At 38.0% G+C, this 23,854-nt stretch overlaps 1 protein-coding gene across 1 annotated transcript in view; it reads right to left on the minus strand.

The window, feature by feature from the left end:
- fcho1 (FCH and mu domain containing endocytic adaptor 1) overlaps window positions 1-17,049 on the minus strand; it is a 67,240-nt gene extending 50,191 nt beyond the window's left edge. Inside the window, exon 1 of the mRNA XM_037769092.1 lies at window positions 16,910-17,049. The gene's annotated coding sequence lies outside the window, so the exon portion shown is untranslated. The remainder of the gene's footprint in view (window positions 1-16,909) is intronic.
- Between the last annotated feature and the right edge of the window lie 6,805 nt (window positions 17,050-23,854).

The raw sequence follows: 23,854 nt of genomic DNA on the forward strand, positions 1-23,854 counted from the left end.
CATTGCTTTCACGACAATGGGACGGACGAAGGGTCACAGTGACCTTTGACCTTTGATCACCAAAATCTAATCACTTCATCCTTGAGTCCAGGTGGACGTTTGTGCCAAATTTGAAGAAATTCCCTCAAGATGTTCCTGATAGCCACGGCTATTTTTTATTTATCCGTTATTCATTCAGGGGGGATTCAATTCAGGAATGCACAGATCACGATCACATTCACACAGTTACACATTCACTCCTGGAAGCTGCCCAGTACAGCCACAGTCTGATCTGCTGGCCGATGAGCAGCGGTTGGGGTTAAGGGCCTTGCTCAAGGGCACCTCAGTGGTGGTAATGAGGGAGGGGCAAGCGCTACTTTTTTCACTTTCCCCTCCAAGATTTATCCTGCTGGTCCGGGGGATTGAACCGGAAAGCTTCCGTCACAACCTCGCTTCCCTAACCTTTAGGCCACCACTGCCCCATGAATGAGACACTTTTTAATTGGCTGATGTTCAGGAGGGAATACATCGTTGCAACAGCTGAGCATACACCTTCTGACCCCGCTACACACACACACACACACACATACCCAGATAAACTAACACACACACACATGCAAAAGCACTGGGATGTGGTCCTGCCCTTTCCAAGAGAATCCATAATGCAAGTGTTTCCCCAGAGCTGAGCTTATACAGGGTTTCTGTTATCTGTTATTCTGCTGACTGTGTGTGTGTGTGTGTGTGTGTGTGTGTGTGTGTGTGTGTGTGTTCGTGTGCATGTGCGTGTGCATGCGTGCATGTGTGCGTGCTGACAACAGCCCTTTCCCTGCATTGGCACAGACTCAGCCCAGACCTGGTGACCTGGCATTAGGCAGGAGCAACACACACAGAAACACACACAGCAAGACCTACTACTACACACACACACACACCCCTCACACCTTGTTAATTAGCTCAGCGGTGGGACTGGAGGTCCCCGCTGACAGCTTTCTGTTTGGCAGAGCAGCTCGGCACAGGACAAAGATACAGAAGGACAGAAATATCATAGATCATAGCTCAGGGATAATTCAATATTACTGTCTGATTTTCAGTGGAATATTAAGAGTGACAATATGATCACATCCTGTGATAGTTTAAATGAATGAATCAAAGCCCACTGTAATCAAACTAACAAAATGAGTTATTGAAGTTTTTGTTTTACATAGCTTGACAAGGTTTGTCTGATACATTTCTGTCCACCGCAAGATGTTTTACTAAGGACAACCTTGTCAACATGAGGTATTTTAAACAGAAAATATAGGAAATTATAAGTAAAGAAATAAAATATCAGTGTGCATGATATTTCATTGCTTGTGCTGGCTTATGACAGATTTTTATGTCCTGATTAATACAGTGTTGTTACCACAAAAAGATTCTTGACCTCTGGACTGATCTATGGGCTGATTGACTGATTGAACTTCTGGTATCAGTTTAGCCATATGGATTTATTTAGTGAATCTTCATAATGTCAATAAATTCCATTTGTTGCGCAACTATAATATTTATAAAATATCTTAACTTTACTTTAGCAATAACTATTTGTAATTTCCATAGGCATTTTAAATATTTAAATATTCTCAAAGTAAAATTTGCAGTTAGAGACGGTTCATTGATTCACTGTACATCTTCATTCAACAGTCTAATAAGTTCAGAACTTAACTGTAATGCAGTTTTGTAGACCAGGAAAAGAGAAAACATATCTTTATATGAATGTAACAAATTCTATATAATATCTAATTTGATTGATCATGATATTGATGTTAGAGCTGCAGGAAATGTAGACATTAAATAAAACAAACCAAAGTGGAACTTAAGGAGAGACACTACAGGCAAAAACATTGTTTACTTCATGCACTGATCAATTTTAAGATTTTGCATGTCTTCTTTCAGACTAGTTTTTAATACTTTGTCTATTTGCTTCTGTAGATTTCTCTTAAATTCACCAAAAGTTAGCATTAGATAATGTCTCGTTTGCATATTCACAATTTCAGAAAACTTGTGATACAATAAATATTGAAGTGAGATTTCTAAAGGTCACCAGTCCGCTGCCGATAAATGCCATCTGGGCAGACTTTCATGGCAAAATAATAAATACCCATGCAGGGGGACAGTGATCCTGACTGAACCACCAGATGGTTTTCAGTGGAGCAGAAGGAGGAAACGGATAAAAACAGACACCGTGATGGTGAAAGATGACAGAAGCTTGGTGCACCATATTGAAACATACTGTACATCTGAGCTAATTAGCCATTTTGTTTTAATCCTCACTGTTTTGACACAGCACGATGCAGAAACACAAAGACAGACACAGAGAGACAGAGAGAGAGGAGTGCACTGGGACCCCATGTGGATAGCAGCCACGGTGGGATGTACAGAAGTAGCTGACGTCCAGCATTCTCCATCTGGTTCCAACTAAACCCTCAGCTGAAATCAGTTCGGAGGCAAATAAAGTGGGACACACTGTGACCTTGATTCCTCAGGCTCAAGATCATTTTTTATTCAGAAATGAAATGCCCGCACAAATGTTGGTCTTGCTGTGTGTGTCACCATGCACACATGATTTCATCACAGCTCAACCTACTGCAGACAAACTGTGAGAAACCTAAACAGATACACAAAGAGGAGACTTAAATTTGTAAAATAAATATAAATATATGGGATCAGGATCAGGCATTAGAGATACTCTTTATAAATTGGAGGCTGATATATTATTCTCTGATAAATGAGAACATTAAATTTATTGTTATTGTTCCAATAATGGAATTTCAACCTACGATTTAGCCCGATAACATGGAGCCTTTTCTAACAACAGCTGCAGGTCTTCTGTGAGTGCAAATGATCATTGCAAGTTTAATCGGGGCACAGACAGACCGATAAATTCATATTAGTTTCAATGCTGCGTGTTAGCACTTTAAAAAGGAGAAAAAAAAACAAAGTAGAATGTCAGAAACAAATGCCATTTCCTCTGTTAACTATACGACTTGTTTACAAAAATTGTACTAAGAGTGGAAAAACAATCTAAAACTTAGAGTTTCACAGATTCTGTTTCTTTCACGATGAATAAATTACAGCTAATGGGATGCAGCAGCAGTGGTGTCTAAAGAAAAGGCAAGAAAGTTGTTTCAAGTGAACCCTGATTCTTACAACAAACAAAAAAAAAAAAAAAATCACATTTTTGATTGATTTCCAAATTGATTTTCTCATTATTATCTAGCCTTTTATTATCTTTTACTTTTTAAATAATGAAGCTGCAGGTTCTATGATAACAGAAAGGCGATGATCGTACCAAATTCAAATAGAAGCAGAGGCCCAGATGTGCTCAATCAGTTTTTTCATGGTCACAGAAAATAAACAGGCGCTCTAAGGCAGAGCATGGAGCAAGGAGAGGTTAAATTAAAAGGTTTTTATTTAGTCTGGTGTATCATTTAAAACATCAACCGGTTTCAATCTAACAGGATCCTCCTCAGGGCGGAAATAATAAACAAGCCTAAGAGTCTGCAGCTATGCTCGAGGCTTAATGAGGTATTGAATTATGAATTAAAAGTTAAGGGATGACCAAAGTTGTTAAAATTCATCCTCATTAATGTCTGGAACAAATTTCATGGCAATCCATCCCATAGCTGTTGAGACATTTCACTCAATATCACAAATATGAAGCACATGATGTGCTGAAAAGTCAGAGGATCACCAAAAAGTCAGTAGGATTCATAGCAAAATTTCAATCCCTCCAGTAGTTGTTGAGATATTTCAGTGTGGACCAAAGAGCTAGAACGACAGTCCAACATTCATCCCTACAACCACATCTCTAGCATGGTTAAAAATCAAGAACGTAAGCTATGTTTGGGGAAATCTTACTTTCCTTGTTTTAGAAACAGCTATTCTGACGCAATAAATGCAACCATACATGAAAAAGACATGTATATATTCCTTGTAATCCTGTTTCCCTGCCAATCTGTTGGCAGAGAGAGAGAGAGAGCGTGGGGAGAGACAGAGCAGCAGCACAGTCACACAGATATTAAAGTAAGAAAAGAAACACAAGGCAACCAGCCTTATCAATGGAGACACACTGACCTCTTCTCCTGCTCTCTGCAACCCTCACACTGCCTGACAACACACAGATGGCTACCATGAAAAATTATGACTCAAGAAAAGCAGATGGGGAGGAGTGAAATTCTCTTACATAGACAAACAGTCTCCACAACCCATTTAATTCCTGCAGGAAATAAATGGTGCATCCTTTCCACCCAACATAAGCATTTCCCTTTCCTCTTTCTTTTGCCAGAGAGCGATCTAGAAACAGATGTCTCTCTGAAGGAGAGGAGGGAGGGTAGGTCAACACAAAACCTCCGCCTCCTCACTACCTCCACCTGCCTCTCTCCCTCCTCCGGGTGAGAGAAGAGATGAGAGAGGTTGGACAGGAATTACACCCAACGTCTCTATAACACTGTCGGTGAAAGCACCAAAGAACAACCTCCTCCTCTGGCTCAAAGAGCCAAATAAAAATGTAACTGGGTTAAATGTAATGACACAGCCGAGTGTGGAATAAAGATGCTTCACTAGCCTCCGAACAGGCACATTTGTCACCAGCTCAGGGAGCAATGCAGGAGGGAGATAGAAAACGACACAAAGGGAACTGAGCAGAAAAGAAAAAGTACAGGTAGAGGTGAAAAATAGCGAGGAGTGAGGCGAGGTGGGTGGATGGTGAGCTGTGAACAAACACAGCCGTCTTGCAGAATCAGACAGGTAAACATAAACAAGCCTCCAAACAGGTGAAGGACGAGATGAAAAGAGGAGACAAAAAGTGAAGTGATGGCTGTGGCATAACTAGATTGATAATAAAGTGTCCCCTAAAACATGCAGGAAAAGACTTAAAGACAGGTTGAAGATAGTTAAGTTCAAAATAACAAAACAGCGGGATCATTACAATTGGGTGCATTTTATTTGCTAAGATGTATATCTGTAATCTATTCCAGCTTACAAACTGCTAGTGTTGAAAGAATTAGTTGATTACTTGATTGTCAGAAAACGAATAAACAAAAATCTCCATAATTGATTAAGTCGTTTATTAAGAAAGAAGACTATGAGTCTACAACCATACAAGTGGCTCTGAAAGGGTGTACTTAAATTAAATGCTTACATCCCAATGACAATTCTAACATGCTGATTTTACCATCTTAGTTTAGCTTGTGTACGTGCTAACATTTGCTAATTAGCACTAAACACAAAGTATAGTTATGGCAATGATGGGAATGTCATTAGTTATTTGGTCATAAAGTATTGGACACATTAAAAATTTGGTCTGATGTCGCTAAAAAAAGTGATTACAATTCATCCAACTCTAAATTGTGAAGATTTGCACGTTTTATTTTGAAATATTTGGGTTTTTGACTATTGGTTGGATAAAACACGTCACTCGAAGACATTTCCCTGGTCCCTGGGTAACTGTTTTTTCACTATTTAAGTCAATTAATTACAAAAAAAATAATCAACAGGTAAGGTTTAAAGGTTTTTAAATTATTTAAATGTGCTAAATACGGGATTGGGAGCATTTCTATTGCCTCTCAACATGGCAAAGGAGAGCCAGCAGCTTGCAGCTAATAGTGCTAACAGCACCAACAGTGCAAACAACGCCGAAACTCCAGACAGAGCTTAAAGTGTTTCCCTGAGGGGGAACCAGAGGTCGGGCGCTACGCTTCCGCGGCAACACCGGTGGTTGGGATGCCGTATGAGAGCAGTGCAGAGTGGCAGCCGTGAGCTAGCCAGTGGGCACACTCACATGCATGAACATGCACTAAAAGCATGCCCGGCAGGCCCGGCTATGTCAACAAAGCATGGAGAGGCTTGAATTACAATACACACAGAGGGAGAGTGACTTCATTCTCTGCTCAGGTAGAAATTACTCCTCTATATATACACTGTAGCTTTACATAGCTAATAGTTGTTTGCTGCTATATTGATGCTTTGAATATATTGAATTTCACACCTCTAAGGTCATTACTATTTGAGATACCAGCAATGCAGTCAGATTTCTATTTCTTACGTGCAGGTATGAGGCACTGAGAGAGGTGGGACGAGGACAAACTGAATTTATGGAGCAGCTGGAGGCTTTCAGAGAAGTCCACTGCACTGCAGATCGACTCATCTGTCCCTCAGTATTAGTTTTAAACCTGATTTGGCGAAGCGAAGAGGAGAGATCATTTTGTGTCAGGCCTAATTTCCCCTTCACCGACACCAGACAGCCTTCTGCACTCCTCTGCCACATCTACCAGCGTGGGATGACTCACTGCTGTGGCTGGTAATTTAGAGCAAGACTCCACCGTGGATGTTTAGTTGTTTCTTTCATGAATATAAAACCAATGTGGGTTGATATGATCAATCAGGCTCCAAAACAAGCCGTCAGTTCATCTGTACTGATGACATCTAATACAGTTTCTCTTCCATTAGTCAGAAGAGATGTTTGACTGAGAAGAAGCACAACAAAAAGCTTATTGCTGCATACTTATTCTTTATCTCTTTCAACATTTAAATTCACCTGTCTGTCTGTCTGTCTGTCTCTCATCAATATTGACCGTCTGAAACAAACACATGAACTCCAGGGGGATCAGCAGTAGTGAAATGCTCGACCTTTGTGGATAACATATGGTGAAGCTCAAAAGGTCAAACGATTCAGAGCTTTCAATGCATCTCTCGGTCTTCATTCAGTGAACAGAGCTGGCTCAGGAGTCACCACATGACCTAAAAGTGAACTTTCGGTCACATGATAACAAGTGGTCACATAAGAGATCATACACCCTTGTCTGAAAATGAATCCAGAACAATTTTAGGGCTCAGACTAACAACTATTTTTTATTATTGATTGATTTGCAGATTATTTTCTCCATTAATCGATTACCTTTTTAGTCTATAAAATGCCAAATATTATATCCCAGCGCCTAAGGTGGCATCTTCAAATTTCACAACCCAAAAATATTCAGTTTACTAATCATGAATGAACAAGAGAAAAAAAAATGAATATGTTCAGCAATTTTGCTTGAAAAATGACTGGAACAATTTATAAAAATAAAAGTAGAATTTTCTGTCAGTCAGCTAATTGATTATTTGATTGTTTTCAATAATCGATTATACATTCAAGTAGGGCTACAACTAACGATTAATTTCATTGTCAAATAATCTGTTGATTATTTTCTCGATTAACTGATTCGTTGCTTGGTCTATAAAAGTCAGAAAATGGTGGAAACTATCGATCAAGATAAAATAAAATAAAGCCCAAGATGACGTCCTCAAATTTCTTGTTTTTTTCACAGTTTACTGTCATAGAGGAATAAAGAAACCAGAGAATATTCACATTTAACAAGCTGGAATCAGAGAATTTTGACTTTTGTTCTTAAAAATTACTCAAACCAATTTATCGATTATCAAAATAGTTGGCAATTAATTTAATAGTTGACAACTAATCAATTAATTGTTGCTGCTCTACATTCAAGTCATTTGTCAAGCAAAAAAGCCAAACATTGTCTGGTTCCAGCTTCTCAAATGTGAGGATTTTGAGCTTTTCTCTATTTTATATCATGGTAAAGTGAATATCTTGGGGTTTTGGACTCTTGGACCGCAATTTTAACACATCCGCTTCGACTCTGGGAAAATTCTGACATCTTATAAACAAAAAGATTAATTTATTCATTAAAAAAAAAAAAAAAAATTCAGTCAATAAACGTACTGTCTGCATCAGACCCTGATTTTACTCAATATGCGGTGGTGATTCATCGTGTGACTATTATGAAGAGAAAGATGATTGCTTAAATCATCATCAACAAATTGTTAGCACAGCCCACAAAGCAAAATGCGTCAACAACAAAAACACTAACGCACTAAAACCAGAAGCTGCACTTTAATGATGACACACTGAAACCAACAATCACATCACCGCCAACTTGATGACAGAATTACACCCTGTATTTAATGACTAAAGCAGCTCCAGCAGCACTGCACACAGCTCATTCTCTTAAAGCCATAAACAGGCTGCTGGGTGAGCGCGTGCTCGAGCCTTCAGTGACTGAGACCGAACGAGAGAAACAGTGAGACAGCAAACACAATAGACAGGAGGCAGTGAGAGACGCAGAGGGATAAACACAACCAAGGCTGTCAGCTCCCCATTGTCCAGGCCTGAATGTGCTATTGTGCCCGCAGCGTACAGCCCCAGTCCAGTCCAGTCTATGACAACGTGCCAGGCGGGCATCACATCCAAGCCCTGGCATGACCAGCTGTGTGAGAGTGCACACAGCGCGACCACAAACACTCTCACAATACACGTCGTCATCCGAACACAGCTAGGGATGAGCGTGTTTGCAGCAGTGCAGCTGTGGATTAAGACAGAGCCGAGCCTAACACTTATTGTATCTGAGGAGAGACTGAGGACCAGTTTACTGCTCTTAGTTGTAATCTCTTCTATTCTTAGTAACCCATTAGCACTTGACTAACTAATTAACAAACTCATTTTTATACTTTACAAATTATATACAGGATGCACCGATATCGTATCGGGTATTGGGACGACTCAAATAGCTTGATCGGGTATCGGTAACAAAGGGCCGATCTATTCAATTCAATTCTATGTTTATACACTTTCTACATTATATACTGGAATTTGAATTCCTGTTTAAGTTTTGACCAATTTGTTTCTGCATTAAAAACATTTACATTTCAATTGTTATTCCTGTTAATTTTGAAGATTTTTATTTTACCAGTTGCTGGTGTACAATTTATTATTTTAATAACAATTCAGTACATTTATATCTATGTATTTGTTTGTTATATTTTGTTTTAAAAAGTTAGGAAAGCAATGTTTAAGTCAGGCTTGATGTTGTCTTACACATAAAAGAATGATCCCAGCATTCACTTCCACACAGTGAGACATACATCTTATTATTTAAACACTGGTATGAGATCGGTTCTCAGTATCGGCCCATATCCAAAACCCAGGTGTCAGTATCGGTATCAGGACTGAAATAGTCGGATCGGTGCATCCCCAGAAAAAGATAAGGCAAGTAAACGCACTTTAAAAGAAAAAGTGATTATGAACATCATCATGTAGTCAAACTGTATCTAACATGTTTCCCTCTTTTTTTCTATTGTGATAAACATGCTCTCACTTTGGAATCACTGCCAACAACTCTCCATGTTGATAAGCCAACCAACAAGACACTTGGGGCAGCAACTCACAATTATTTTAGCTATCATGTCATCTGCTGATTATTATCCTAGTGAAATCATTTGGTTTCAAGATGTCAGAAAATAGTGAAAAATGCCAATGTAACATCATCATTGCTATCAACAGTCGAAACCCAAAGATATTCAGTTTACTATCACATATCTGCACAATTAAGAAGCTGGAATGACGGAATACTTGGCTGTTTTGCTTGAAAGGCAACTTAAACAACTAATTGATTAGAAAAATTGTCACTGATTTTGTCTGACCAACACTCCAAAACCCCAAAATATTAAATTTACATTATATAAAACAGAGACGAAAAGCAAATCTTCAAATTTAAGAAGCTGCCACAGGACATTTCTACATTTAAGCTTGATAAGACTCAACTGATTATCAAAACTGTTGCAGATTTGTTTTCTGTTTTTCTGTTAATAACTAATTGCTCCAGCTCTACTTATCTGATATCTGTTATATAACTAATCATCTAATATGATCAGCATTTTGAATACACAAACACAAACATAATAATTGTTTCCCTTATTGATTAATCTGCCACTTGTTTTATTGATTAACTGATTAATTCAATGGTCTATAAAATATCAAGTTGACGTATTCAAATTGCTCGATTTGTCCGAACAACCGTCCAAAACCAAAAGAAATTCAATTTACAATTATGAAAGAGAAAGAAAAGCAGTGAATCCTCACATTTGAGAAGTTGAAACCAGACAATATTTAATACTTTTGATTGATAAATGAGTTTATTAATCAATTATCTAAATTGCTGCAGATTAATTTTCTTTTTCGGTTATCTGATATCTGTTCTATGAATAATGAACAGGAAAAAGATAAAACAGCATGTTAAAACAAGCGATTAATAACATCATTATGTAATCCAACTGTAAATGAATACACAGTTTGAACCTGTCATTATATTCAAGGTTTCCCTCCTCGTGGCTGTGGCTGATTCCTTTTTAATTAAAATAATCTGAAATTGAGATCTTGCTTCATGCTGCTATTAAGCAAATCAACAAAATCATTTTCTTTCACAGCTCCTTATCATTTTTGGCATTTTGAGCAGCAGAGCATAAAATGAACCAGAAACCCAGAAATATATGTTTCATTTCTGCCCCGGGATCCTCCAATCTGCCATGAGGAGACCTTGGCTGGGTTCATTCACAACCTCAGGCACAGGTCATGGTTTTACACAAGGTACACAATTTCACAGCAGGGTGTTACCTGTTGACACTCAAACTTTTAGACGTGTAATGCAAATTTATTGCACTGTAAATCAAGAGCTCTGGACTGAAAGCCCTAAGAGTTTTGTTTGTGTTTTCATTATGTAACATAGCTTTACTGTTTCCTGCCTCATATTTCCTGCCTCTGGGTTCTGCCCTGCTTGGCAAAGCAGAGGGAAGGCCTTGCAGCACTACAGCCTACATATGAGAGGCTTCACATGTATAATTAATATTTGTCATTGGCACCATATTATGTGTTGTAAGAGAGCCAATAGGGGAGGATGGAGGCAGGATCACAATAAGTAAAAGTAAGAAGATCCTTATAGGTCAAAGAGAGGAGTCATCAGGGAAGGTGAAGAGTACGGCTGATTAACTATGCATGGCTGCAAACGTTGATGCTCCATTCAAATATAAATGCAAAACAGGGGAACTCTTCTTAGTCACTTGCTTCTTTTTTCTCTCCTCATCTTCCTCCTTTATTCTGTCAGACGCAATTGCTGATGACTGGAGAGATAAAACCCAAGCTCGAAAAGCGTTGGGCTTTACAGAAGTGTTTGTGGTTTAGTAATTGGTTGTGTGCTGCACGGCTGTGAGGAAGCAGCCAGGCAACATGTCACCAGAGGTTTGGGCACTTTTTTTACCATGCTCTCAGATGGCCAGCCTATTCACTTTCTGTGACCACAAATGGCAAACTGTAACTACATATCTAAACTGGAGTGATTCCCAAGTGTCCCTTTTTATGGTTTCAGAAAGAATTTTATATTCATTTTGCTATGATAGGACAAACATTTTGCAGAATACAATTGTCTTAGTCAATATTTGACTAAGACAAAAACAAAAAACACCAGTGAATCATAGCATAAATATCCAAATAACAGTCAGTTTAACACTGTAACACCAGCTGTCAAATCCTGGGTTTAATATTCAAAATTACCTCCACTTTGCACATCCATAGTAAAAACATGTTAACACTGGCATCTGATTATAGACCCTTTCAAACTTGACAACATAAACACTCCAAATTGGCCCCTTTGTATTTCCTGTTGCAATGTTTGTTAATGCAGTAGATGACAGGAAGTAAACTTGGACCAAAGCTGTTGCCTTGGCAACAGAATGGCAATGAAAAGGTCTATAGGGCTTTCAAAGTTAATGCGATAACGCAAATTTGTATTAAAGACACTAATTTATTTAACACATTAACGCAACTTGCAATTTTTAATCAACCTCTTAAAAATCCGACGGGCCGCCGATCTTTCGGAGGTTGTAGCCGGCTCAGTTTTAAAGCTAGAGTGAAGCTACTGGCATCATATGAAACTAGAAAACCTAAGGAATACTAGTTTGTCCAGAAGGAGGCTAAATAACGCTCCAAACTTACGCACAATTTTGGTGAGGAAAAACTGGCATGGACATTTTCAAAAGGGTCCCTTGATCTCTGACCTCAAGATATGTGAATGAAAATGGGTTCTATGGGTACCCACGAGTCTCCCCTTTACAAACATGCCCACTTTACGATAATCACATGCAGTTTGGGGCAAGTCATAGTCAAGTCAGCACACTGACACACTGACAGCTGTTGTTGCCTGTTGGGCTGCAGTTTACCATGTTATGATTTGAGCATATTTTTTATGCTAAATGCAGTACCTGTGAGGGTTCCAGGACTATATTTGTCATTGCTTTGTGTTGTTGATTGATTTCCAATAATAAATATATACATACATTAGCATAAAACAAACACATTTGCCCACTCCTATGTTGATAAGAGTATTAAATACTTGATAAATCTCCCTTTAAGGTACATTTTGAACAGATAAAAAATGTGTGATTAATTTGCGATCAATCATGATTAACTATTGATAATCATGCGATTAAATATTTTAATTGATTAACAGCCCTAGTATAGAAACAAGCTTTACATTGGACGTTAAGTGCTTTTATAGACTGTCCAACTCCCATCCACATTTTCACATCATCTCCAATGCCTTGGCACGACTGTGAGCCCGGTAAACATGTATCACAGTGTGGGGTCACTGGTGAGCTATTAGTAGAACTATGCAATATGTTACCATGCAATATTTATTATAACCTTTGGTATAATGACAACACTAGCATCTAGCCCGGAGCTCCCTCACTCAGCCAACATAATGTGCGAGCTCCAAGTGAGTGTCTCCAAGAAAACAAACTTATTAATATTATATCCCATTTTTGCCAATAGATTCCCTTAATTGTTACACACTGGTCCTTTAAGCTTCATCCTTTGGATACCATGAATGTCTGTAGAAGATTTTCTGGCAATCCATCTAACATTTGTTGAGATATTAGTTATTACTATTACATTACCATTCATAGAGCCACACCACTATGGTGGGTAAAAACATTTCTGTCTCTCAGCAGCATTACGGTTATCAATAAAGCAAAAGGCCTTATGAATATTCAAAAAAATTAGAGCAAAGTATCTTTAATCAAGCCAACATACATGTCTTTCTAGGTCAAGATCTAACTTGTGGTCCAAGTATAAGCATAGCCTCCTTTAGATCACCGACAAGCCTCAACAGACAGACAGACACTAGAAAAAAGCCTTTGGTCAGTGAATGAACATCGATCATCTAAAAAGACCCAGCGCCAAATATGACATGCCAAGATTGTGCCTGCAAACTGAGGAGAGGTGAGAAAAATCAACTCTTCCTCCCAACACTGGTGCACTTTTATTTATTTAATGATAGTGAAACCTCCTCTCCCTTCACTCTGTCTCCTTTCTCTCCATCCCACTCATCCTGACTCACTTTCTGAGCATTCATCAAGGAGAAGGTCTGTCGCCTGTTGAAGTCAAGCCACCAGGGAGAGCGTTGTTTACGTCTTTGAAATCAAAAGACCTAGCAGCACTCAACTGTCAACTCCTGCCATTTGCTTTCAGAGGCCGAGAGAGAAAAACAACACCGGCAGACAGATGTGCTGCAGTGTGAAGGTGCAAATACTGTGTGCTGTATATTATAGCTGTTAGTCTAACAGACAGTTGAAGGGGAATTCCAGTCTGGTTGTTTTGAGGCAACAAGACAGTTGCACCTCCTGAAAGTGATGCAATGAAGCATGTGCCCACCTCAAAACCCTAAACTCACCAAAATGATTGTTCCTACTTTCACTCGCAATAAATTAAAAAAAAATCATTAGAATCAAGCAAAGCAGAATCAAGCAAAGCAGAATCAGACTACTGGCTGACAAATGATAGATAATCTGTATTTTAGATGATTTTATCACATTTGTATCGCATTTGATAGCATACAATAGAGCCAACGTGACAGGAAATGTTGAGAGAGAGAAAATCAAGGATATTGTGGTTACAGACAAAAAGACCGCAGTGAAACCCCAATAGGTATTGTTTTACCATACAGTTTGAGGCATATTCACATTCGTTTTTGAATATCTGTATTTTGAGTGTTATTCAAAATCTAAGTGTGTTGTGTTCCAATGTGTACAAACATTACTGATGTCTGAAAACTAGGGCTGTCAAAGTTAACGCAATAATAATGTGTTAACGCCACAAATTTCTTTAACGCAACTTGCGATTTTGCGGTGGTAGCGGGCTCAGATTTAAAGGGAGATACAGAGGGAGAGGGAAGATACTGGTATCATATGACACTGGAAAACAAAAAGGAATCTGATTGGTATCAACCACGTCATACTAGCTTGTGGCGAGGAGGCTAAATAACGCTACTAATTTACACTAAATTTTGGCGGGGAAAAACTGGCATGGCCATTTTCTAATGTGTTCCCTTGACCTGAAAATGGGTTCTATGGGTACCCAGGAGTCTCCCCTTTACAGACAGGCCCTTTTTATGATAATCACATGCAGTTTTGTGCAAGTCATAGTCAAGTCAGCACACTGACTCACTGACAGCTGTTGTTGTCTGTTGGGCTTGAGTTTGCCATGTTATGATTTGAGCATATTTTTTATACTAAATGCAGTACCTGTGAGGGTTTCTGTGGGTTTCAATAATAAATATATACATACAATTGCATAAAGCATGCATATTTGTCCATTCCCATGTTGATAAAAGTATTAAATACTTGATAAATCTCCCTTTAAGGTACATTTTGAACAGATAAAAATGTGTGATTAGTTTGTGATTAATCATGATTAACTATTTTAATCGACTGACAGCCCTACTGAAAACATTAACAATTTAAGTTATTGTTGTCATATTATAAGACCGACCAGTCAATTTGAGAGTGATGGCAGGCTCCAATCCTGTATTTGATTTTCAGGAGTCAGTCGACCGTTTTGGATTAGCGATTGTGTCTCTTAAATTAAAAAAAACAAAAAGGGTCTATTTGGAAAAGATAGGCCCATAATGATATGAAGGCCAAACAGACAATATCAAACTGAATGGTCATACTACGAACCAGAGAGTTAAACAACTTCTTATCAAAAGCTCTGTTAAATCTGATCCATTCTGAGTAGAAGTCTCCAAGTTGAGTACTATTCTCCAATGGAGGCAAACAAATATCAGCCATACCTCTAAGAACTCACACAGCATATCTAGGACAGATTGGTTCATATTTGCAGGCATGAGCTGCTCTCTCTCTCCATTTAACCTAGAAACTCCATCATGGATCTCTGATCTGTGATCTCCAGTAAACCCAGAACTGGTTCTGATTCAGTTTGTGGGCTTGCTGAATAGTCAGTATTTTCACTTTTCCCCTAAGTAATATTCAAGACATCATTAGGCAGTCAATTTCAGCTTACCTTAGTTGAGTATCAGCATATATGTTGATTTGATTGGGACGATGCAATTTAACATATTTCCATTACAGGGCATGAAACTGATGTGCTGCATGCACAGAGAGTTTATAGCCATTACTAATGTTCAACACTCATCCCTAGCTGGGCTTTTACATGTGCAGTGAAATTAAAATATACAGCTTTCTATATGATAAAACCACAATACACTACAAATATGGAAATACAATAAAATACACATCACTCAGTACACACACCACCATACCCTAATACACAGACCTCGTTAATTTACAGTACAATTTGCTAAAAATGGATACAGCTCTGTTTTGCTTTTAGCCAGCACTTAACCTTTGTTGTAAAGGACTTTATATCTGGAATTAATGTGATTGCAGTAGGTAATGTGTTCCAGAGTTGGCAGCCCCTTTATGGAGAAAGCTGATTGTACAATTGTAGTTCTTCCATGTGGTGTTTTACAGCTGCTATATTCACCATGCTGCTAGTTACTCTATTACTGTCTTGTCTTTGGATATATCTGGAAAAGGGCTCTGGGGCTAGACTGTTAACACATTTAAAAACTAATTTGAGGAAAACAATGTTGGTCAATAAACAACAAAACATTGCAGTAGCCTACAGAAATAGCAAATTTACATTTGAGGTTATCAACAGTCTACAGGAAAGCAAACACTGACAAGTTTTTCAACTCTGCTTCTCAACTGTAAAATGTCCAGGCCAATGCAATCATTAGTATGGATATCAGCCTCAGAAATCATGTATTGGTATGGCACAAGTCATAGGTTCACATGATTATAGTCTACAAACTTCTCTAGTAAATGTGGAATAACACGTTGGTCACTTTTGTGTCACTTTTGTGCAATGTAAATAATGTAAATCTACTGTTACGGATATGTGCAATAACATATGCTGATCACTCTGTGCAATAATTATATGATGCTTTGCAATAATTATATAATTATCTGATGGACACTTTGTGCAATAATCTGGTAAAACTGTCATCTCATCAACATACATATTGTATTATTATATTTTATATTGTATTATCTTTTATATTTATATTACACTATATCTTTTTTTATTGTATTATCTTTTCATTAGCACCTATGGGATTGTCACAATCTAATTTCGTTGTACTACACAATGACAATAAAGGGCTTGAATGTTGAATCTTGAATCTAGTAAAAATCCCCACAACAAAAGACAAGCAGAAGCTCAAATAAGTTACAACAATCCACCATCCAGCTCCAATAAAGACTCTAAGTTAGCATCAGATGACAGAAATATGCTGAGTGGGAGCCACCTGTGTCTAATTAAGTCAATATCAAGATTCAGTCCAGCTCAACCCTGTCCCTCCCTCCCTGGCACATGATGCTAACTCTGGATCCCTCTGTGGAGAAATATATGTGGGTTTTATGAGTGAACATTGTCTACTAAAGTTGCAAATTTTGCATTACATTTTAAGCTCACACATGTACTTGTCTCTGGTTAAGTTTCTGCTCCAATGTGTAGCTAAATTCCCCTCCGTTCATGTGTCAAACAAACGTGTCTCCACTAGTGCTGCCAGGTTCAATTCAACACAGCCATGCATGACCAACTCGATATCTTTCAATAGTCTAGCATTAGCTCAGTGTTTAGAGCCAATTTCTGAATTATATTCATGTTACAGAGGGTGGTAAGAAAGACTGGATAATGCATTACCTGTATAGAGTTTTCCGCACAGCGTTTATAGTACATTTTCCATCTCCAGTCTCTTCAGCAGGTCCGACACTTGCATGCACCCTGAGCGGTTTGATCATAGTAGTAGAAATGCACCAGGCAGTTTTCAGTGTGCGCGCAAACTCCCGCCCAGCTCGATGCTGATTGGCTACTCCGTCCATCAATCGGAGAGAAACCTGTAGTAGGCATAGCAACCATAAAAAAGGCGGGTCTTAGAGAGAATACTAGCAGCCTATTGGGTGTTTTGTTTCGAAGGGCAACGCCCACAGAATACAGTACGTAGAAATGGAATGGAATGGACCTGAAGGACGTTCTGGAACGAGATCAAACCAATGGTGAGCAAAGTTGAATCATTTAATAACTTATTGTAACCAATTTGTAACTTCACACTGCCTGACAGTATCATGTATGTTATGTATCAGCTTGTTTCAGCCACCTCAGGTAAGGTATTTGATGATGATTGAATGGGTTTTAAATGGATCCACTTCACATACATACATATACCCAAACATAAAGTATATACTTGCACTCACTCACAGACCTATATGTCAATGCAAACATAGTGATGTACAACACATAGACACGTGCTTTGTTTGTTTTTATTATTATCATGAAACTGTTGTAGCAATGTTTATCTGTATTGTCCTTAAAGTTAAATAAACTATCAAATAAATGTATATTTTTTACACATATTCAAACTCAAGACTGTTTTTTTTATAGCTTCACCATTCCATCAAATCGAAATATTAGTGTGCAATACTACTTTTTACATTCTCATGTGCAACATCACTGTTCACTGTGTGCAATATTAATGTCCAACATGTGCAATATTACATCTTTTTCTGTTTTTTAGCTTATTTTACTTTTTTTATTTTACTTATCTTATTTACTAATTTCACTAAATGTATCTTACTTAATTGTTATTCCTTTAGGCACTGGTGCTAGAAATAGTACTTTTCTTTTCATACACTTGTATTTTATACACTTGAACTTGTTGTAATTTTGTTGTGTTTTTCAGCAATCTCTGGCACAAGAATTTCCTTTGAGATTAATAAAGTTCTATTTTATCTTATTTTATCTTATCTTATCTTATCTTATACATGTATTGCATATAATTCTGTACATTTCCCCAAAATGTCTGGTATACTATATCTGGTATGATTGGAAATTTTAGGATGTCCACTAAGATTAAGATAAAACTGTGGGTTTGAACACTGGCTTCACATCATGGGTTTGTAATGGCTGACCTGCTGGTGGTTCAGTGAGGTTTTAGGGGTTAAAATGGCATCATCAGGAGAAAACAAGGAACAGAGCATTGTATTCCTCCTCAATCAATGCTCATCTATCATACTGACTTCTGTATATCCATGCAGTCAGGCCTCTTGAGACACTAAATATACCCTGTTATTTACCATCAATACAGAAAGACGTGACCATTTGCATACAGTCACAACAGGTGCAATTTATAACCACAACACAATCTCTTTGTTAAATTGTTTTGTGTCTTTGGGATAGACTTGTCCTTCAGTCACTCTTATAGCTTCAGGGTCCCCACTGTGACAGTATGATAACTAAGAAATATGCCTCAGGTATAAAAAAATAGCTGCAGTATAGATTTCTCTTATGTCAATGCAGGTCTGTATAATCTTAGTTTGTGTAGGTCGAAAAGGAATGACATACTGTACCTTCTTTTTGGACAAGAAATTAGCATCATCCTTGCTTGCTGGCTATAAATAAATGTATAAATGACCAGTCATGAACAAGCAGAAAGCAGTAAAGAAGTGTAATTTACACAGTCCAGTTGATGCGGTTATTTGCAGGTCAAAAGACATATTAGGACCTACACAATGAAATCTAAATGCTGTTGAAATCATGGTTTTGACCTGCAAATCACTAAATGTATGCATGTGACAGAATTGCAGCTTAAAGGATAATAAGACAGCATGTCCATCATACTTGCACAGGATTATTTCAGGGGGTGACAGGAAAATATGTACCTGCAGGTCGATCTCCTCTTCAAAATCAGATAAGAGGGTTTAGCTGCTGACAGTCGTCCTGGAGGAAGCAGCAACACTGGTGAGGTGCACATTGATTGATAGTGAAGCAGTTTTCTCCATCAGTTCTTCAATGTGGCCTGTTGCAAACATATGGTGCAGTTATTTTTGCTCTGAAATGAAATTGCACCGCTGTGGATGATTGGAGGTAGAAATGCACTAATAATCAGACCTTCACGAGTGTATATTCTTCCAAACAAGCAGGTGTCATCACCTTGGCATCAACAGCTGGGTCCTAAATGACTCAGGTTGTATCTCTCCCTCATAACCCATACTGCGGATCTGATCAGAGAGACTGAAGATTGACTATTGGTCTGAAGGAGGTGACTGGTTTGTAAAGCCTCTAAAACTACATGTGTTTTATGCTATTTTGTATTAATTTAAATATCTGCTGAGAAGAAAAATAGCTCAAATATGTGCAAAGGTATGACACCTTTGTTCTCTCACAACCAACAACCAGGTAGTGGAGATTAAGTGGTTGGTGCTGAATATCTGTGCAAAAACTCTTTTCAGACTGATTTTGCGGCTCACTATTTTTTGATGATATTTGAAATGTATAAATGTGGCTATTTTCAATCTAAAGTACATGCAACTGGTGCCTTGATGGACACTGGGAGCCCTGCCACAAGCACAGCTGTTATGACTCACTGCTTCAGCGTCACACGTCCTTTCAGGTGCTCTTGGACATCACAGATGTGAGCAGTGAGAGGCCCCTGCTGGAGGTGTTGATGCTTGTTGTGATGATGGCGCAGTATTAAAATCAAGACAGGGAGCAGCGAAACACACTGTCAAAGACAGTGAGCTAGCACAGCATCAGTTTATAGTTAGAATACATTTCCTGTGGTTAGATTAGATGATCATCACTTCCACCTTCAGACTTACGTTGAGCTGCAGCCAGGAAGATGACATTTTACCACAAAGTCGCAGGGCAAATATCTAAGATATCTGTGAGGGTTTGAATTACCACAAGACATAAACAAAACAACATTTAGATCATGTACACTATTAATTATCCATATGTTAAGTGTAAGATGACATATAGAGGGGTGAAATACCAGCTGAATAAACAAATATCTTTCTGTAAACAGTCTGTTGGCAGTGTCTGTCGCTTCCATCTGCTGATAAGCCTTTAATCCATGGCAAAATCTTCCAAATAAAATTAAATGAGCTGTCGAATTTTATGTATCATCAGTGCCTGTCACCTGTTGGTGTTCCTATTCTTACCCTGCTGCATGAGTGCTGCTTCATACACCACCAGCCGATACGCTCTCATTTGTCTCCCTCTAAAGGTCCTTTGTGATCATGTTTCATTCATCATCATCATATTATTATTATTATTATTATTACTATTATTATTATTATTTATTACGTTAAATGGCGAGGTCAGTCTTCTTTTGACTGCCCAATTAAGCATGTTAAGTACAAATTTATATAAAATTGATTAGGAATCAAACTGAAAAAGACTAGAGTTTTATAAGATAAAGTGCTGCACGTGTCCTCTGGTGATGGGAGGCTAAGATTAATGTGTTATTTCCTGTTTTGAACTTCAGCATGCTCATTTTTGCAGAAACATTTTTTGCACGCAGCCAGAAAGTTACTGAGCCTCCATATTCAACTTGCAAGATGGCAAGAGCAAAATGTTGGCCCAATGTGTACACCCACATGCTCTGCATCACCTCTCCTCCTGTGTGCAGCCGTGTTTCTGCCTCTCATCGAGCTCTTTGAGCAGGCTGGCTCATTAAAGCTGCCAACACAGAAGATGGCCTCCACTGCTGACAAAGCACAGACTTTTGGAATCAGAAAAAGAAGCTGACTCTCCCTTCAGGGGTCCTCTCAGCTCCCCAGGAGATCCAGTGTGTACAACATCCATCTGTGATAATAAGTGCTTTGTGCCTCGCCTCAGTGATATTACTGCCTTTTGCTCTCTGTGGGTTTGGCGGCCTGCAGGGAGGTGAACAGGGATACTGCTGCTCATGTGTGCGAAACCATTAGGACCCTTTTTTAAAGTAGGAAGTCTATGATGAAGATCAAACTGAACGGCCGTAGGCATTAGATACCGATGCATTGTCAAGAATATGTAACTTCCCATACATGTATACCTTATTAACAGTATGCATTACTTGTCGTATGCCTTGTTTAGCATCCATATTAAAGCAGAACACTCCTTCTTCTTGCCTCATCAAACTCATATTGTCAAGTGCCTCAATGTAGTTTCTATTAATTCAAAGTGTACAAATTGATTATTAATCTACCTTATTTTGCACATATAAAACAGCATAAAGTACAATAACAAGTACAAGAGATGTGACAGGAAAGATCGAGAAGACAGAAGACATTGCCCCCTAAATTAAGAATAAAAAACTAATATAAAAGAAACATGAATTGGCAAACTTAAAAATATGTAAAACAAACTAAAGCAAAATTACATACAGAATAAACAGAGCAATGCAGCAACAATCAGCTGAAATAATGATATCAAAGAAGGAAACGATTATTTACACATCAAGATTAATCATGAATTATATATTACGGATAATGTACTTTCACCACTCGAACAGTTGGGACTTTGTAATTAGGGAGCACACTATCATGTAATTCAATCACACTCTCCATCCAGGTGGACCACACGTTGGTTTCTCTAATCTTAAGCCTGCCATGTCATCCTCTGGGCTACATCACAGCAGGTTCACCCTCTAAATTGTCTGAACTAGAGAGCAGATTCTGTGCACACTGAAGGGCCTAATACTGTAGGAGCAGGAGGCCAAAGAGACAATAGTATAGTAAAAGAAGACAGCTTCAACACTGCAAAACCTTTAATTGTCAAACTTTAATTGGGACCACAAGCTTGACAGATAAAAGTTTTGCAATGAGACCAAGAGCAGAAACTCTTTTCTCTTGAGCTTTTACATGTCAAACTATTGCAGAGCAGAAATGAAACTCAGACACCTTTGTAAACACAAGGGGGCACACTTACTCTACTTTCTGTACTTCCAGCTTGACCCAGTCAACTTCTCACTGTGGCATGATCAGTGTTTTTCAATTTAAAATGTCATGGGCTCGATACTTCCTCTTTTCATGGTGCTACAGTGTCTCTGTTTACCTGACTGTTTGTTTGGTACGCCCAGTAATCTCAACCACATGCTGTTATCATTATTGGCTCCTTGACACAAGTGCACTAATGAGCGCTTTTCCTCTAATTGGACCATGACATGATGGGAAAATACCACAGGCATGATATGGTCCATCAGCACTTCCAACCACAAAATACCCACAGTGCAGACCAGCCCTAAATGGTAAAAATACATCAGCACAGTGTTCAGTCTTGTATAGTAAGAGGGATCCTGCCTTTTGTTCACTTATAATGAAATAAACCTACAGTAATTCTGTAAACTTTCAAACGAAACACAATCTATATGTGAAATCTAGTAGAAATAATGTAAAATGATAGATAGATAGACAGATAGACAGACAGACAGATAGATGGATAGACAGATAGATAGATAAACAGATAGACAGACAGACAGACAGATAGATAGATAGATAGATAGATAGATAGACAGAAAGGCAGGATATACATGTCTGGTTTGCTTTTGGTTGTCTTATAATCTTAGTTTTTCCCCCTATGAATTAATGGATAACATTCCCTTTTTCTGACCTTTAAAAAGCATTAAAATAAGACGAGAAAGAAAGAAAATCCATCTTTGGTTGAATTGATCACATCATGTGAACTTATGCAAACTGATGAGGAGTCACAAGAACGCATAGTTGGTTTTAAGGAGTCACATTTTAGTTTAACAAACATATAGTTGTTTTCAGCTTTGAACACCAAACATGTTAACTGATAGGAACTTATTTTTAATATGTAAATAAAATAATAAAATTCTTAAAACAGAATAAAACAGGCCTGCACCACACTAAAATTCACACAACAGTAATTGCTGCAGTGGTGAATATATTCAGGGACAAATAATGTCATCAAACAGGTTGCCATAACGTCACACTGCCATAAGGTCAGTGAACTGAAGTGTTACTGCATTAAACCAACAGTAACTAGGTTACTTAAGTACATGTAGACTCATTGACTATATATCACAACAAAAAATATTTGTTCATGGATGACAGAAACCTCTACAGTCAATAGACCAAGTTTGTCCTTCATTACATACAATGACCCTCTCAGCAGTGGAAAGTTCCTAAGTGCATTTACTACTGTGCTTGAGTACTATCTTGAAGTACTTTAACTCTGAGTATTTCCATTTTCATCTACTCCGCCACATTTTAGCACTACATTACATTAATTTAGAAGCTATACTTTTCAGATTAAGATTTTACACACAAAACACATGATCAGTTAATAACATATCCTGCATTGTTCTTGATTAAACTGCTCAAAAGTACATAAAGCCGTAAAAGTGAGCTCCACTTCATCAGCTATAACATGAAAGTACTGCTTTCATGTTCATGCATCAATAATAATCATTTAATAATCAAATAATCAAATACTGACCAGGCATATTCTGCTTAATGAATATTTTTACTTTTGGTACTTTATGTACATTTTGCTGATAATATGTACTTTTACTTGGGTATAATTTTGAATGCAATACTTTTATTTGTAATTTAGTATCTTTATAATGTGGTATTGCTACTTTTACTTAAGAATATCATCTGAATATTTTTCCACTACTGGTAGCGCTCATGTATTATCTTTTTTTTTGCACCTTTTTTCTATTAAAGGCTGAACAATAAAACACCCTGCTGACCCGTTGAAGTTAAAGACTGTCCATATGGTATTGATTAGACAAACCAAGTCTGTGAGGATGTGAAGGTGTCCAGCTCAGTGACTGAATAGCAAGTCATAGTCACAACCTAT

This window comes from Sebastes umbrosus, chromosome 5 (assembly GCF_015220745.1).
Source record: "Sebastes umbrosus isolate fSebUmb1 chromosome 5, fSebUmb1.pri, whole genome shotgun sequence".
NCBI lineage: Eukaryota > Metazoa > Chordata > Actinopteri > Perciformes > Sebastidae > Sebastes > Sebastes umbrosus.